The sequence below is a fragment of the Buteo buteo genome, chromosome 8, assembly GCF_964188355.1.
Source record: "Buteo buteo chromosome 8, bButBut1.hap1.1, whole genome shotgun sequence".
In the NCBI taxonomy this organism is placed as follows: domain Eukaryota; kingdom Metazoa; phylum Chordata; class Aves; order Accipitriformes; family Accipitridae; genus Buteo; species Buteo buteo.
The window spans coordinates 39,509,071-39,527,612 of NC_134178.1; the positions used below are offsets into that span (position 1 = coordinate 39,509,071).

The following is an 18,542-nucleotide window of genomic DNA, read 5'->3' on the forward strand; positions in this document are numbered from 1 at the left end:
TGGCACAACAGGCAACAAACACAAGTTGCAACATGGTAAATTCCATATTCCAGATAAAAGGGGAAAAAAACACCATGAGTGTGGTCAACCACTGGAACAGATTGCTCAAAGAAGTTGTAGAATCCCCATCTTTGGAGGTGTTCAGGACTCCCCTGGATGTGGCCCTTATCAACCTGATCTGATTAGACCTGTTTTGAGCAGGGAGTTGAACTAGATGACCCCTGAAGGTCCCTTCCAACCTGAATTATGATTGTATGACTCTAAGACACCTGATAATAGACTATGGAGGAGAGTCCTGCAGTGACAGGGGATGTTCTAATTAAGCAAAAGAGATTTTCAACTTTCCAGTTTCTGTAGTTACTTATCTGTGTTCTCTAATTGAAATAAGAATTTCTTCTTCTGAAGTTGATTCTTCTGAACTTGAAGAAAAGGAATAACGCACTTAAAGCAGACAAATTAATTGTCTTCCTCCATGATATTAACACATTAGAGCTTTGCTAGCTCCTCCACCTTCTTATCCCTTAAATCTCTAAAAGTCACATATGCACTAGATTTTTTTCTATGACAGTAAATACAAAGGCCCACCCACCCAGCTAAATACAAGTGCTGTATGTCTATCTACGGGCCACATGTCTGCTTTTTGATGTCAGCAGACACCTGAAGGTTATTACTAGCACTGTTCCCAGATAATTACTCATGAGCAAGTCCAGATCTGTACTCAGGTTCACAGTTTCTCTCTGCTATCCACTGAATTATTAGATCACAATACAGGGATGTCTTGGTGCCACTCTGAGAAGATCATTTAATGTTAAAGGAAATCTTTATCTTCCGTGTTCATTAGGTAAGTAGCCCTTTTACCTGAGAGTGGATAGATCCAGTGTGCTGCCCATGAATAACTGGACCCTGGTCAGCAGGCAGGTTTGACGTATGCCATGGAAAAAACATGCCATCTCTAAAACTGTCTGGGCTTCATAGTATATAAAAGGATTATTCATTGAAATACAGCTTTATAACTTAACAGCTACAACAATAGTAGAACAAACTCCCACCCTTTTCTTACTATTTTTAATTGTTAAAGTATTTTAATTAAAAAAGAAACTTTTATTGAAAACACTATTCATCTCCTTTGCCATAATTCTGCTTGTTGGAAAACACATTTTAATGAATGGTTCCGTAGTATTTTAAATCAAATATCCAAAGAAAACCCATGAAAAATTGTGGGTAATTTAAACTATCATGAGTTCTACAGAACAGAAACATCTCTGGAGCTTCAGGAGTTTACATGATATTTCAAATGTTATTTTATTAACTGTTGTTACTACTAACCTACAGCCAAGCTGAATGGTTGGTGCCTGATCTTGCAAACACTTCCAGAATCCTGCAGTATGCTCTGTGGCGTTAGCTAAATGTGTGGTACTAAAAGACTGCAGGATCTAGGTCTTAGGATCTAGCTTTTGTTGCTCTTGGCTACTCATTTTCATCTCATTAGGGATTTTTTTGTTATAGCTTTCAGTAAAAATCCTCCTACTCCTCTCTTTGTTTTAATTTTTTCTTTGTTCCCATTTTAATTGCCTATTATGCTGATTTTTTTTAAGAATAACAAAATCCCAGTTGCAGAATGGATTTGATTTCATCCTTTTAGAAAGGAAAATGAGTATTGATTGTATATTATTGATATCAAAGGATGTAATTAATCTCATCCTCAGAAACACATTTACAAAACCACCATGATATATTTACCTAAGATTAATTTTTAATTCACTTCAGATAGGAGCCTCATGATTGTACATAAAGCACGTTTATTTGACATTCTAGAGTTATTTGGTTGCTGATTGGTTTGTGTTTTAGAAGAGAATAAACACATAACATTTAGTTCTGGGTTATTTTGGTAAGAAACATCTGTTAATTTTACTATGCCTAAAGTCATTATCAGGGAAAAATGGTAGCATAAATTCCAAGAACAATTATCTTTTACATTTTTACTGCATTGTATATGTGAAACAATTCAGGGATGCTGGGGAAAAAAATTAAGCTATTTTTTGCTTATTTAAACATGGTAACATATAGAAGGAAAATATTAGGGAGGATCTCATACTGCCTCCTACCCTTGAACGAGTTCATGTTTATTGGATCAATGCCCAGTACTACTAAGATCCTTCAAGTAAAAACAGTTAGAAAAACGTTAAAGATGAATTGTGTCTCATAACTATGGGTTTGGTACTCTTAAATAAAAGCTGTATTTTGAAGTACCGAGCAGTTTAAATTCCATGGATGCAGTGAATTCTATGGCTCAGTGAGAGCTGAAGGAGGAGACTATGTTTACTATAGGATTAATTCAGCACATAAGCACATGCGGGATTTTAATCATGGATTTAGCTTCTGTGGGAATGAAGAGCACACGTAAGTCTGTAGCTATTTTGCTGAATCAGGAACCATGAGTCTGCTGATTCAATTATTTCCATGCATTTCATCTCTATTTTATACTTAATGTATTGTTCTCCACATTCTTTTCAATATTTTATATTTTTGTCAGGACTTTAGTTGCCTTTTTTAATTTTGCTTCTTTTATGCAAGCCCCAGGTTGAAACAATCTTTCACGACCTGTGCACCTCCTCCAAATTCTGTATTTTGCCTGTATAGTTCTAGTCCTCTTCTCTGCCTGCATCCTTACTCATTCTTGCTTCTGAATTACTTTAGTCACTGTACCAGGTTGAATCATAATTTGATTTTACACTGATTCCTGCTTCCAATCTCATTGACCAGCAGTAAGTAGAAAAGTTTTAGATGTCTGGCTCCTCAAAAGATGCCGGTCCTTGCTGATATATTTACATGCTTGAGGAGAACAGATCACATTTATGAAATTAGGAAAATAACTAAGAGCACCCTTTCTTTCACCCTTGTGAAGGTGAAAGAGAGGAGTTAAGTGTCACATGTTTCAGGCCTTTATATCCAACCTAAAGAAAATACTATGTCCATACATCAATGTCAGAGAACAACATAATGTTTAGTTGTAATATATTTGTGCCTAATGCTGTCTTACAGGGGAGCCTCAGATGTAAACAGAAACTTGAAGTGAGACTATAATGCTACAATCCAGGACCTGTGAAGACAATATCTGGAAGCTAAGATCAAAAAGGAAGAACTTCAAGCAAAATTTTCTGTTTCAGAAATAAAGGTATTCTTCTCTTTTTGCAGATGAGATTAGTAATCTCCACAGCAAATAAATCAATTTTTTTCAAGAGTTTATACTTTGCTTGCTCTTAAAATTGCCAATCAGATCATGAGCATATTGGTATCAGCTTTGTCTCTTCCAGATAAAGAATTTGGAGAGCAGCCTAATTTTTTTTGTCTGATTGATTGTAGTCCCACCAAAGCAAACTGAGCTGAGCTGACCTGCAACCACATCAGTACTGTGATGAGTAAAATGATTTGTAGTGAAAAGAGGAGAATCAAAATGTGAAAATGTATTCTAGAAACACCAGATCAATGATAAAAAGCCGTTTATATCTTTTGTACAGATTCAAGTAATGCGCTGCTGATGGACAGCCCTAACTGGTGCTGATGAAATACAGAGCTAGAACTGCAGGCAAAAATGACTCAGCTTCAAGAAAACTGGTGTAGACTTTAACTGAAATAGCAGAGAATTGTAATTTTAAATGGGAAGAAAGCTAAAAATATTAAAAGCTGTAAAAGAAATACTGTACTATACTAATAAAGACATAGATGAAAATGAGAGCATATGATCAAGTTTAAAGAAGAAATAGGGCTGTTTTATTTGAAATCCAAGCTTTATGCATGGGGCTAATGCTTCTCCCTGGAGAATGGCATTGCCAGTTACTATAAACCCAGGAAATTTGTGGTGGTTTGTGTTGTTGCCAGCACTTGGATGACTGTCCAAGAGTTTCAAGAATCAAAAACCAAATTTAAAAAAAAAAACAACTAGAGAGATAAAAGATGTTACAGAAGAGTAAGTTTCTGGCCTTTATGATTGTTGAAGTAATTTTAAAAGATGGCCCAAATCAAACAGCAAGTTTGATAAAACCAAAAGAGAAGAAAGACTCGCACTCCCTGGCTCCACATCTTCTTAAAATAGCATTGTGTTTTCGGCCCTTGTGTTTTTTGAAATTTATGACTGGCAATACTTAGTTCCCTAGCTCCTTTCCGTTTTCAGATATATGAGGCAAATATGACACACACTCCTGTTAAAGTGCAACACCACAGCTTCTCTGCCAACACATGCCCCAATGTGCTTCATGCAAGACTTCATGAGCAAGATGCTAGTTGCTAGGCGAGATTGCAACCTATTAGTGTCAATTTCTCGTTCTGCGAATGAGATGTGACTTAGACAAATGTCAGTGAAAATTGATTTGGAGACAGTCATGAAGAACTTGGACAGGCAGTTGCAGCAGATGGGAAGAAAAAGGTTCACTAAATCATATCTTATGGGCAAACCTAAAGGGAAAGGGATTATTATGTTGATCATCAGAAGGTTAGAGCAGTAACTGACAGGCTTCCTGAAAGGAGGCACAGCTACATAGATGTGCGACTTTTTCGTAGGAACTCCTGGACTGTGTATGTGCAGTAGTTCTGTTAAGTGATAGAGGACGCATGGCATCCTAGCCTGCTCTAACAAAAATGAAAGGTAGGGAATCCTGGTCAAAAAGGTTGAGTAGGAGTGTGGTCAATACTTTTCTGTTTATTTCTAAATGTTAGGAATAAAAGCCTGCAGCTGTTTTTGTACTGAGAAGCAAAATAGTGTCTTACCAGAGAAACTGGAAATATATTCTAAGCAGAATGGCTCAGTAAAATGTTGCAGATCAGGAGGGTCTTTTAATTAGGTTTGGTGCTTAAAATAAGGCCACTAAGTACATGATTATATCTCAATGTAAGCAGAAATCTCCCAGCTTGGAGTCCAGTTCAGTCCAAGAAGGTGTCAAAAATGTGGATAGTTTTGCTGGCAAGTTATATACTGAAATATGAAGTCCAGTCTCTTAAACTTTACAGCAATGGGAGAAGGGAGATGAACTAAAAGAAACACTTTCACCAAGACAGTGAAATCCTTCTGTAGCCTCCTATACAAATTGTAACAATGAGAGTCCATCAGCAAAACTAATATTTTTCTTTTGTCACCCCCAGTGTCTCTAGGCAGCACTAGGACTTTCATTTGTATGCCAGTGTGCAGAGAGTTCCCTAGGATGTATTTTATGTTTCAGTAACTGATTTACATTCAATCTGCTGTAATAAAGGCCAGATGATCACCTCTATTATGCAAACGAATGCATGGAGACAGCAAGGAAGTCAGTAACTTGAAGTGGCAGAAGGAATAACTGCCATTCTGTTCAGGGTGCTGCTTCTTTCTATCCCTTGACCTTTCAATAGCTTTCTTGCTTGCAAATTCATATTCAAGGAGAAGGGTACAGTCAACTGGAAGACGATGAATTCGGTTAGAAACCACTTTATGTCACAATTGAGACTCAGCTTACAGAGGGAAAGATACATATAAAAGGGGATATAAAAGGTGTTCGATAAGTAAAAGCCTTGTTACCTTTGGGCTTTTAGTTCATATAAACTCTCAATAGTTTGAATGAACAGGCTTAAGATGCATTGGTTTTTAAGCCAGAGAAGGACTTATTTTAATGAAATGCAAGTAACGATGATATTTATGCTTAGGGAAAGAAATATAAACAACCTACACGCAATCATCAGGAATATAAACTTAATAGAGAAGATGGTCTAGTTATATTTATGTCTTTGTCATTTTATGTTTGTCTTTTTAAAGAGGTGAATGAAATATTGAATTAAATATTAGTCATACCCTTCAAAAGCAGACAGTGAACCATGGACCTCCAGAGCTGAATCCATTCTCTTCAGCTTAAGCTAAATAACCAAGCTCCCAGGAATTTGTGGGACAAGAACAGTTAAAGGAAAAGGTTTTTCTGACCAGCAGAATTGTGTCAATATAATTGTGCCATTCTAGCTGAAGTAGCTTACATTCAAACACTTTATGCCATAAAAATTATAATATCATACTTCTAGTATTTAAATACCATAAATACTCTAAATTATTTTATAAAATCTCATTTGAAGGATGTATACTGGGCATTAATAAAGATTCACTTGGGAGCTAGTCCCTGAGCCTTAGAGATGGCTCTAAGACCCAAGAGCATTGTGAATATTTGTATCTTGCATGTATTGAAACAGATCAAGTTTTACCTGTATGGGATTAATGTGTAGGTTTTCTATTTTCTTTCTTCTTTTTGGCTAGACTGGAGAAAGAATTTTTGGGAAAAAAAGAAAAAAAAACAACACATGGGAATTAACAAATTAATATATTAATAATTGCACACACACATATATATTAAAATTAATGCATCCGTAAATTAAATAAAATTAATAATTCCATTGGATCTTCAGAAGGTAGAGAGATAATAATTCTATTTCTATCTGTGAGAGTAGTCCCAAATCTTTGTCCCAGGACAACAGATAATGCAGGCTTACAGCCTCCATTTTGTAAACCATGTGAGAAGGGCCCAAGACCCCTGGTTCTGAAAACTTCCTGAACTTTGCGAAACTTCAGATCTGATTCAAACTTTTTGGCACAGGCCCATTGCTGAAACCTGTAACAACACACTTGATTCTCTTCTGCCAGTGTCAAACAGAGGTAGTTCTGTTTCAGTGGGTTCATTTCTGAAGTTTAGTGTATGTTGAAGGAAAATGCTTATGTATGGCTTATCATCTCTTCTCTTGCTAACATTTCCTTTTATCCTAGGGGTGCTTACCCAGATTTTTTGGAAAAACTGTTCCCTTCTCACTCTGTATTGAGCTTGAAGTTTGTGGTTTCTATTTCAGACCTAAAGATGGACTTGTGTGCCTGAAACATTCTTTCATTACATCCCATTGGCTTGATGAAAAGATGTTACCTCTCCCTACAGACTTTGCCTGCATGTCTGCTGAGAGAGAAAATGCAAGCTTTAATGAGAGCAACTCACAGCTGGTTCAACCTGGAAACCCTCACAGAAAAAATTGCCCTTACAGTCAGCAGACATTTTGCCTAGTCTGACATGTCAGGTTTTGGCCTTGTACTTCTAATATAAAGCCCCTCCCAGAAGACCTGAATCAAAATATCTAAGATTAATCAATATCATATTTATGTAGGAAACAGTCTAAGAGACACTATTTGACCTTTTGGTAACTGACCTACTAACAAAAGCAAGGTCTCGCAGGATTTACCTCTTCATGCTCAGTGTGCGGCAACAAGCCAGTATAACATCTGCTTAGTATTCATTGCAAAGCAAATGTATAATGCTGACACCATTAATCAGCTTGTCCAACTGAATAAAATGTCAAAAGCTGATGTAAGAAAGCTTGGCTTTAAAAGCAAACATTTCATATGGATCTGCATGGGTTTATCTAATGATAGATTAGTTAACCCTGGAAGATGAAGAATGACTCCAGCCTAATGTTTGAGGGGGGAATGCATGTAAATCTAACAATGTACACAGAAAGATTGTAAAGAAATTAGAGATATGGGAACTAGTTCTACAAAAGTCAATCACCTACCATTGGTGCCTCAAACTTCAGTATGTGATATTAAACAGAACTAATAAAAAACATTTTGTTTTGAGTCCTACCCACAGGTTGCAAGCTGAGCCTTAAAAGTAAGTTTTTTCATTCACAGAACTGCTGAACAGTAGGTAGCATTTCTTCCTCTTTCCCTTCTTTTGCTGAGCCACAGACAGTAACAGTACCTAAAAGACAGAAATTAGCTGGAATTAATCTCAGTGGAATAGGTGCAAAGCAGTGCAGCAGTACTTGAAATCTGGGGTTAAATTATGGGTGAAAACTGAGGAACAGTCAGTAAAGGGTGCTGTTACTTCCTTATTTAATGAGGAGTAGAACATCTGTCAGGGAAAGAGGAGGTAGGGAACACAGACACATGGAAGCTACAGATGGAAAAAATCCCTGCTAGCCAGCTTAAAAATGCAGGACCTATTCTATTGCTTTGTCAAATCTGCTTTCAAAAGTACAAGGCTTTTCTGCTTCCAAGATTTCCTTTGGAAGATGTCTCTGGACTGTCGTGTATTTTGGTCTTAATATATTTTTTCCTCATAGCCTTTTTTTTTACCCTGAATTTCTTCCCGCAATTCCCAGCACGCCCTTCCGTAATACAATAAAAATTAACCTTCCTCAGTAGAATTCATTGCCTTTCTTTTAGGGTCAGATTCTGTTATGTCTTCTCAGAATATCGTGCCCTAAATTTGCCCCATTGGAAATTATCAGGATTATTCAAGGGGTAGGGTTCTAGCCTTAAAGAATAAAGTAGGCATTGCTAGAATAGGTACAATGTGTCTTGAAAAAAAATGAGACAAATGTTTTTTTCATTGGGAAGAAAAGACTATATATTGAATGAATCAGCCTCTTCATCACTGTAAATCAGAGACTTGGTAAAGAGAGTTGCCATCATGTGAACTGAAAGATGTGCTGTTCTAATAGAAGAAATACATGCTTTTTCTGTTGTAATGTTTTTCATTGACCTTGGGGAAGGAAAAAGCTTGAGAATTTACTGTAAAGTGCTAGTGAGTAAGGACTGTGGCCTTTGCTCCAACTGGCTAAAGAACAACAGTAGCATGAAATAATTTTGGGTCTGATGATCATAAGTTATATCAGATCAATATAAATGAAATTATTTTAAATAAACAAACAGCAGTGTTGGGAAAAAGAAGCAATTTTGTAAAACAAAGAGAACCATTTGGTGAAGTAGGCTGGCCTGAATAGCTCAAAGTCCTGAATGTTGAGAAAATTTGGGAGAATTTGTAAGCAGGAGATGCAAAAACCCTCTGTAACTTGAATCCCAATAAAAGACAGACACTTTTAGAGGAGGGGTTTGACTGTAACTGGATGAGCAGCTACCTGAAAAAAAATACATTAGAAGTAAAGAGAAGCTTAGAAAAAATGGGAAAGGAAATTAGTCAACTAAAATTTCTCGGCCTTGGATATCAGAAGAAATAAAAATAATGTATGAAATGCTAAAAAGACCAAAAAAAGGGGGGGGTGGGGTGGAGAGGGGGAGTCTTTAATCATTAAAAAAATGGATCACTCTGCATTGCTAACAAATCAGAAATTAAGGATTATCTGCCAAAGACACCAAAAGAAAATGGGGGCTATTTTTTCCATCTTGTAGAATCATAGACTCACAGAATCATTTAGGTTGGAAAAGACCTTCAAGATCATCGAGTCCAACCATCATCCATGCCCACTAAACCATGTTCTGGAGCGCCTTGTCTACGTGCTTTTTGAATACCTCCAGGTATTGGTGACTCAACCACTTCCCTGGGCAGCCTATTCCAATGTCTGACAACCCTCTCAGTAAAGAAATTTTTCCTAATATCCAACCTAAACCTCCCTTGCCACAACTTGAGGCCATTTCCTCTTGTCCTATCACTAGTTACTTGGTAGAAGAGACCAGTACCCACCTCACTACAACCCCCTTTCAGGTAGTTGTAGAGAGCGATAAGGTCTCCCCTCAGCCTCCTCTTCTCTAAACTGAATGGTCCCAGCTCTCTCAGCCGCTCCTCATAAGACTTGTGCTCCAGGCCCCTCACCGACTTGGTTGCCCTTCTCTGGACACGCTCCAACACCTCAATGTCTTTCCTGTAGTGAGGGGCCCAAAACCAAACACAGTACTCGAGGTGCGGCCTCACCAGTGCCGAGTACAGGGGAGCAACCACCTCCCTGCTCCTGCTGGCCACACTATTTCTGATACAGGCCAGGATGCGATTGGCCTTCTTGGCCACCTGGGCACGGCTGGCTGTCAACCAGCACCCCCAGGTCTTTCTCTGCCAGGCAGCTTTCCAGCCACTCTTCCCCGAGGCTGTAGCGCTGCGTGGGGTTGCTGTGACCGAAGTGCAGGACCCGGCACTTGGCCTTCTTGAACTTCATACGATTGGCCTCAGCCCACCGATCCAGCCTGTCCAGATCTCTCTGTAGAGCCTTCCTACCCTCAAGCAGATCGACCCTGCCTCCCAACTTGGTGTCGTCTGCAAACTTACTGAGGGTGCACTCGATCCCCTTGTCCAAATCATCGATAAAGATATTAAACAGAACGGGGCCCAACACTGAGCCTTGGGGAACACCACTTGTGACCCACCACCAACTGGATTTCACCCCATTCACCACAACCCTCTGCGCTCGTCCATCCAGCCAGGTTTTCACCCAGCAAAGAGTACACTTGTCCAAGCCACGAGACGCCAGCTTCTCAAGGAGTATGCCATGAGAGACAGTGTCAAAGGCCTTGCTGAAGTCAAGGTAGATATCATCCACAGCCTTTCCCTCATCCACTAGGCAGGTCACCTGGTCACAGAAGGAGATCAGGTTGGTCAAGCAGGACCTGCCTTTCGTAAACCCATGCCTGATCCCCTGCTTGTCCTGGACTTGTCATGTGAGTGCTCTCAAGACAAACTGTTCCATAATCTTCCCCAGTACCAAGGTTTGTACAGCAAACACTACTTCTGTGTTTAACAATACAGAAGGGACATGATGATGCACTTGTAAACTTCAATAGTATACAAGGCTTTAGAACATGTTGCAAAGGAAAATATTGTACAAGGCATAAAGGTAATGAAAAATAGGACAAAATGCAGTCTGGGTTTATGAAAGATAATAGATTCATCTGGCATCGTTTTTGACAACAATCAACTTCTTTTAGGGAAAGAAAATGCAGTAAATCTATCGTGACTTTTGTAAAGCGTTTTCATACAGTTCATCAATTAAAGTGGAGAAGATATGAAGTAGTATAGGAATCACCTGGATGTGTGGATACAATTGAGTATGATAATAACAAGAGGGTTTGGCAAGGAAAGTAAGGGAGAGAGAGAAGAAGGGTTTATCACTGAGGGGTCAAGGAAGATTACAGAGAGACATCCTCCAGGACTGTTTATGGAACTCAATATTATAAAATATTCTCATGAATGGCCTTGGCACAAACACTAGGAACATATTAATGAAATCTGTTGATGACACAGTTGGAGGCATTTTCAGTACAGTGGCAAAATACTGTATAAGGAGAGGGAACAGATTATCATACAAGAAAGATTGATTTTTAAGTCAGGAGTAATAGAAATGTGATGAACTACAATAAAATGCAAAGACTAATAAGAATTTCTCATTTAAGTTGGTAGTTTGTCAACTGGAGATGTCCGGGGACAATGACCCATGTGTTAGGTTGATGGCCCAACTATGAGATGTGACTGGCATGAAGACATGAAAAAGACAAATGTGATCCTCATCTGAGAGGCAATATATTTTAAGAGAGATAAGGAAATATTAAGTTAATTTTATATGACATAATGAAACATTCCCTGGAATGTCATGTTCTAGTCACCATTACTTAAAAAATCAATTTGATCTGGATTGGGTGCTCAGAACACATGCAGAGACTGGACGCTAGGCTGGTCAGGAGACTGGATACTACATTCACGAAGAGCCTATCTTGCTAAGGTGCCTAAAAGAGTGATATTGTTCAAATGAGCAATTAGATAAGCTCATAGATAAGAGGAATTTGACCTTCATTGCAAAAGATGATACTGGCAAAATGACAGCTAAAAGAAGGCTTCTAAAGAGCAGAGCAGGGAGTTACTAAACAGCCTTCTGACATAATAGGTGCAAGAAGACCGATTATATTTTAAAAGGATTGCCAACAGTTTGTGAGTAGATTTCTATTAAATGACTGTTTGCCATAACAGGAGATTGCATTTTGTGGACGTTGAGGCTTTTATACAGACCCTTAAGTCCTTTTTTTCCCCCACCTTCTCCCAGAGGAAAGAAAAAAAGCCAAAAAGGAAAAAAGACATTTAAAGTTGCCACTGCTCTTCAGGACTGAGGATTCTACTGTAAAACAGATAGTTTGAAAAACAGATAGTTTGAAAAACTCCCTATGGCCTCAGAAGGCTCTAAGTAGTGTTTAGATTCCCCTCAGGCTCTAGTAGATTCACTACTTGTTCTTTGGCTCCTAAATAGCTCTCTGCTTCGTTCTGTAGGATTCTTATTCCTTGTTACAGTGCTCCTCTAGGTTCAGCTTTTCCTGGTGAGGCCCAAATAGTTCTTGGACTAGGCTGTGTTGAGGAGTTTGGAAATCCTGTAACAAGATACCTGATCATGCTCTGCCTGTGTCTGATCATGGTCTGCCTATGAAATCAGCTGCACCCTTGGCTTTTGCCTTCCCAAGACAATGTGCTCCCCTGTCTTAGCTTTAACTTGACTCTATTCACTTTTGATAACTGTCAGGTGGCCCCCAAACACACACTAGCTCAGTCATAGCAGGACAGACAACTGCTCATCTAGTGGAGTTGTGCCAGTCTGCAACCATATCAGTCAAATTTGGGATTCATAAAATCGCATTCAGAAGAACGTGCATAAGGCAGAGACATATTCACAGGTTCACTTTCCACACATCACAGACCAACTCTTAGAAAAGCTCCAGCAGAGACTGGGAAAGTAACCCTAAGACATGCCCTTGTAAACCACAACACCAAACTTACCAAACTGGAGTGCCAATGCAGGCACATGTACACTGCTCCATTAACATGGTTTAGTTTCACTCTGTTTGGCATGGTTGTCCTCCGCTTGACTTACATCCAGGTTGATGCTGGCTTCATCTTCCCCTTCTTGGGCTGCAAACAGGTTCTGCACAGGGACTACTTGTGTCCTGGTGGGATGCTGTGGCTGCAGTTTCTGTAGTCTGCTTCCAAACTGAGGCTGCACAATGCAAAAGGTAACCAACAAACAGATGTCAAAATTTAAATAAAATGAGAAAGAAATCATCTGGGCCTCTGTTAGCACCACAAAATATTTTCAGAGTGAGTGTGAATGAGTCCTAGACCTGGTAACTGGCAGTTGCAGATTGAACTTTAAAATAAAACTCTTTAAAGAAGCTGGATTTAAATTGAACATAAGATGTGATCCAGTTCTTAAATCAAAAGTAACTGTTCGACTGGTTAGGCAACTACATGCACAAGAAAAACAGTACCTTTAATTATAAATATACCAACTCAGAAATAAGGAAGGCTTACTTAATTTTGAGTCTTAGCTGCGGTCTCAAAATACTTCCCTATAGGAACAATGAAGTGCAACTTAAATGCTTTAATGGCTATGTAAGAGAACTCTTCAGGCTACAGAGACATATCTAGGACTATAAAGCAATACACCCATAATTTGTATTTTGCGTATTACTTTTGGAAAAAATGGTACAAAGCACTTCTTTTTTTTTTCCCAGGTAAAACGTCATCAGAGCATACGCTGGCCTATTTTGAGGATTCTGGAATGTGACCTGTATTACCAAATTTCAGTTACGTTACTAATATTGGTATCCATGATTAGTTAAAAATCATCACATTCATGTTTGATGTGTACCTAGGAACTCAGGTATGAAACATTATGGGATAGCATATTAGAAACCTCACAGCTGTTTAATTTCATTTTTAAAAGTAATAGTTCCTAAAAAAATATTTTAAGCATTAACTCAAACAGTCCATAGAAGCTCTTCAGTTTCATACTCATTATAAATTAATTTTATGCCTTCTCCATACTTTTTCATATTCAGCTATTGGCAGTTACCACATTTGCAAGACAAAAGCTGGAATTCTGGCAACAAGGCAAAGAGCAGAGGGGACTTTTCACACTTGTAATGGTAGAGAAGGGAACCTGGGCTTGTGGGATGAATATGGCTAGAAGACAGAGTTAGAGAATTACTCTGCAATGATATGTTTAATTGTGTCATTTCTAGATGGAATTTTTCCTTTCCAAATTCACCTTCCATCCCTTCTAGATGATGAGGAGATCATCCTTCTCACAGCTAACAGTAAAAGCATAGTTCAGTACACTGATGATACTTGGCTGGCATTGTCAAAGGTATTTTAACACTCATAGAGACTAGAAACCTATCCACTTTATATGCTCCCACCTCCCCCCCTTTTTTTCCCCCCCTTCTTTTTTCTTCTTTTCATCACAGCTACTATTATTGTGATTTACACCTTCTGGTGCACCTTCCCATTCTCTAGTCTGTGTTTGTTTAGGGATGGGACTGTCATTTACTAGATGTCTGCAAAATGCCCACCACAGAGACTTCCCTGAGGACTTCCAAAATCCTTCTCGTTCCCTTTCATATAGTATCTAATAATATGCAAGTCAAGACCACAATTCTTCAGCAAATTCCATTGCTATGGAATCACGATATACACAAGGCCCTGATAATATCTGTGTATTTTGTACATAATTTTGTTCCTAGACAACTGCACACAGGGTCAAGTGCCTTGGGAGTTTAGATCATTTTGTTTCCTATGCATTATCTAAGTGAGGAATTGCATGCAGGCACAGAGTGCCTCCCACATTATCAGGAAGCATCTGGAAATTTGACCTGTATTTGAGAATGAAGTTCTCCGCATTGAGTTTCAGATGTAAAAGTCCTGCTTGTTTACAATATTTGTCACCAGACTTTATTATTTGATCTACTTTTTATCATCTTTCAAGATGCTACTTTATTTTTTCATTTGACACTTTTTCACATCGCCATAGTCTCTACTCTTACTCGTTCAAATCTATTAAGCTATCTGGATCATTGTTCTGAAACAAATTAATGAAACTGTCTCCTTTTTTTACACCAGACTTGACAGTGGCCTCAAAGAAGGACTTGATGTATAACACAGGCCTGATTCTCACTTCACGTAAATCAGAAAAACTCTGCTGAAGTTGCTGGAGATGCATAGATTTTTCACAAGCTGGTCCTTTATGCCCTTTTTGTCTAGGGAATCCATAACAGCATTAAAACATTAGCAGCGTCTTAGCAGCACCCCTGTAGCTACAATAGCCTAAGGGTATGAGTGAGGCAAGAAGTTAATCACTTTCTAGATCAGCTGATATAGCTAGCAAACCCCAGACTTGTTTGCATGCTACAAATCTTTTCTATAATGGATAGTCTAATGAAAGGCATGACTTTCTAAAAACTATGCCTAGTACTTAAGGGTAGCTCCTAAGCAATGGTTCACTCTAGAACCCGCCAACACTGTTCCTTTAATTGTTTACTAAGCATTTCTAGACTGGTGTGAAGGGATTCTTGTCTCCCACTGAATAGGCACTGTGCTTGTTCAAACATTCCCAATCCCTGGTGCTCCCTCTTTATTATCTTTTCTTCATATTCTGCTTTCCAGAAGCAAATGCTGTGTTGTATTATCTGATCATCCTCTTCTCAAAACTCACCACAATAAAAATATTAGCGGTTATTTCCCCAGGGCTAAGGGGAATCCTGAAAAAAGCCTTCAGAGTTTCTTGCCTTAGAAAGTACTTTGGGGTACCCATGGGTGAGATCCTAAGGAACCCCACAACCTGTGGTGTGCTTCTAGAGAAAGTATGACCAGATCTGCATACGATTTCCTGATGTCTCATGCGTTCTTTCAAGACACCTAGCTTATCATTTCATCAATCCAAATATTCACCTTTAAATTACTAGAAGATGCTTGTTCCTGAGAAAGCAGAGTGTGCTCTGTGTTTATCGGGAACAGGCTGGCTGGTGGAATGTGTGTTGCTTGCTTGTTTTGCTTTTGTTTTTCAGCTCAAGGAGGTTATTGACACCATTTGCTTAGCACTCCACAGAATTGCTGAGCCCTGCGTTACAGTGAAAAAAAAAACCTTCATTACAGAAAAATACATCCCTTCAGCTAGAAGGAGGCAGTAACAGGACCAGCACACAGTTTAAAGAAATACTGCATTATAAACAGGTTACGACATTTGACTCTGTAATTTTGAGAATGTAGTTTCTTGTTCTTCAGTAAAAGATTAAAAGGAAAGATTCATAGGACCATAAGAACAGGACCAGATAATTAGCATATTTACATTTGGGAAGGTAATGGTCCTGTGTAGCAATTTAAAACATTTTCCTCAACTAACCCACAACAGAAATTATCAACCTAAAGGAGACGTCAGCAGCATTTGTTCCAAACAATCAGCTCCCTTACAGAAAAGTAGGCTTCTTAGAAACTTGTCAGTTCACATCAGATCATTTTCAGCTAGGATGGATCTTCCTGGTGCTTTGTAGGCTGAGATTGTAATCTTGCTGAAGAATTATCAGGAAGCCACAGAATGGTAACATCTTTGGAAGGAAAGATGTAGCCCAGCGTGGATGGTAAGAAGACTTAGTTCCCTGCAACTGCTCCACCTATTTCAGGAGTTGACTCAAATATTTCTCCTGTTTCACAACTTGACTTTCTGCCAGGCTGTTGGCTGAGGGCCAGCATTCCAATTAGGACCAAGCTGGAAGACAGCCGGCAGGTCAATGCCTATCCCTGGACACCAAAGGCACTGTTAAGATAAAATCTTAACCACATTCTGGCCAAAATCAGACTGCAACCATCATTTACTCATTCCTCATCTTTCATACTGTTGCAGCTGGATTTGTACATCTGAAAGTTCGGAGATAATAATGTGTGAAGTCTGAATGAACTTTTTCATATCGGAAACAACAGGGAAGAAGCTCTATGAGCAGACGCAGCAAAACTGACAGTGAAAGGACTGTCTTATGCAAAAGATACCTTAGTGGATGGGGTTCACGTGATCAAAATAATTTCCATCTTTACGGAATATTTCTTTGTCTAAGCACTAGGAAGCATTGCAAACAACCTATTCACACAACTGCCATTGGAAGTAAGAAAGCAGCGTTATTCTCATATTACAGATGGCAATATTGAGCGAGATACTTTCAAGCCACAGAAAACAGTAATAACTGGGACTGGATACTCAGAGTATCAGGTCATCAACCCTTGTCCACAGCTTAAAAGTCACATTTTCATTGAACTGGGCCAGGCAGGTACTCGCGTAGACTCCATGAACTGACCACCTCTGTAAAACAATAAAACAACACAAAAAATCCCTGCCTAGTAGATAGGGAATTGAAGTGCAAATATATTTTGTCACACAGGAAGTTTATGGAAAAGGCAGGAACTGAACCAGATGTTCAAAGATCTGGCCCAGTGCCTTAAGCACAAAATAGTGCTTTTAACTCATAAAAGTGCTCTAGACAAAACTGCTCTTTCTCACCTTTTATGATCTGGTTTAGTAAAGAGAATAGAGAAAGATCAAGAAGTATGCTGTTAACCCAAAGGCTACTCTGTGATAACAGAACATGCTTTGATGACTATGGAATGTTATTTTGCTTTTACTTAAATCGGGGGGGGGGGGGGGGGGGAGAGAAGAAAGTGTCTGCTTTGTGGAGACAATTTCCAGACTTGGTTCTGCTTTCCTCCTTTCCCTCTGTAAACTCCTTTTTTCTTTGATACGTCTTTTCCAAAATTACTCAGGGTCGACCCGTATGGATGGTACTGGATAAACCGCCTAAGCTGCTTTTCAAACACAGCAAATAATTGTTGTGAAAACTTGATAGGGCAACTACATGGCTCTATTATCTACACTTCCCAGCCTGCACTGGGAAGAAATCTGTTTTAAAAGCATTGTTTCTCTAGAACATGCAAATAAATTTGACTAGAGCAGCTGTGCAGAGAAATACTGTTGTGCTGTCATCTCCTCACCCCTCTGGACTCAACCTGGCCCTGATAATTAGCCTTGGCTCCCGTGGGAACAGAAATGCGCTGACTAAACAATTGTTCCTGTTATCCGGGTTTCCTACTGTGCTGGGAGTTCTTTACTTTAATTTCATTAACTGCCTTAAAGCTCAGCCATGTGCAAAATGTCATCTTTTTTTCCAACAAAATCTGCATTAAGGTAAATGCAATTGTTTAATAGCCTAGTTAGTGGGGTGAAGCGAACAAAGAGCTGCACGACAGGTTCTTCATGTGAGTGAGTGCCAATTCAAATCTATTTAACTACTGTAAATTGATTTGAAGGCAGCACCAGATGTGCCACTAGATTTCCATTTATTCCTCACAGGAAGTCAATGAAATGCATGTCGTCTGGAAATCGTCCCAGGGAAGCAGATGTGATGTGTTTATCGAGGCTTTGACTAAAGACCAATCCTTGAAGCTTCAGATAGGAGTTAAGGGTGCTCAGCATCTCCCAGGAGACTCCCAGCATAATGGTAGGCCACAGTGTAAGTGGAATCTGCTTTGTGTAATAGGACATAGGTTCAAAAAGTCTTTTGAGTAATTCTGTGTATGGAAGACTAAAATCAAAATCAAATCAGATATTTAAACCATAATAATTCTTTCCTACTGAACCCAGATGAGACTACTTTGCTTCAATGATCAACATCATAATTCTCCAGTTCAATTTTCTTTTCTTTTGAAAAGTTCATTTCCTGTGGCCGTTTTCTAAGATCTCAACGTTTACAGGAAATCTAACTCTCTAACACATCCCAGTTGGAGAGAGTTTCCACTGTTCACAGAAAGGTACTGAAAGGTACAAAAGTTCAAACATACTCAGCTGCAAATGAGCTCACCCTCACCAGTTCTCTGCAGCTGATTATAATAAAAACATCACCTCCCATGTGACCAGCTCTTGCCATTGAAAAGCAATAATGTCATCTCCGGTGGGATCCTGGATGA

General features: G+C 39.0%; 1 protein-coding gene across 1 annotated transcript in view; it reads right to left on the reverse strand.

Moving 5' to 3' along the window:
- DCBLD2 (discoidin, CUB and LCCL domain containing 2) overlaps window positions 1–18,542 on the reverse strand; it is a 243,216-nt gene that overhangs the window by 49,098 nt on the left and 175,576 nt on the right. The window contains exons 3-5 of the mRNA XM_075034251.1: window positions 12,537–12,753; window positions 7,632–7,748; window positions 6,214–6,266 (exon numbers count right to left, since the gene is read on the reverse strand). The gene's annotated coding sequence lies outside the window, so the exon portion shown is untranslated. The remainder of the gene's footprint in view (window positions 1–6,213; window positions 6,267–7,631; window positions 7,749–12,536; window positions 12,754–18,542) is intronic.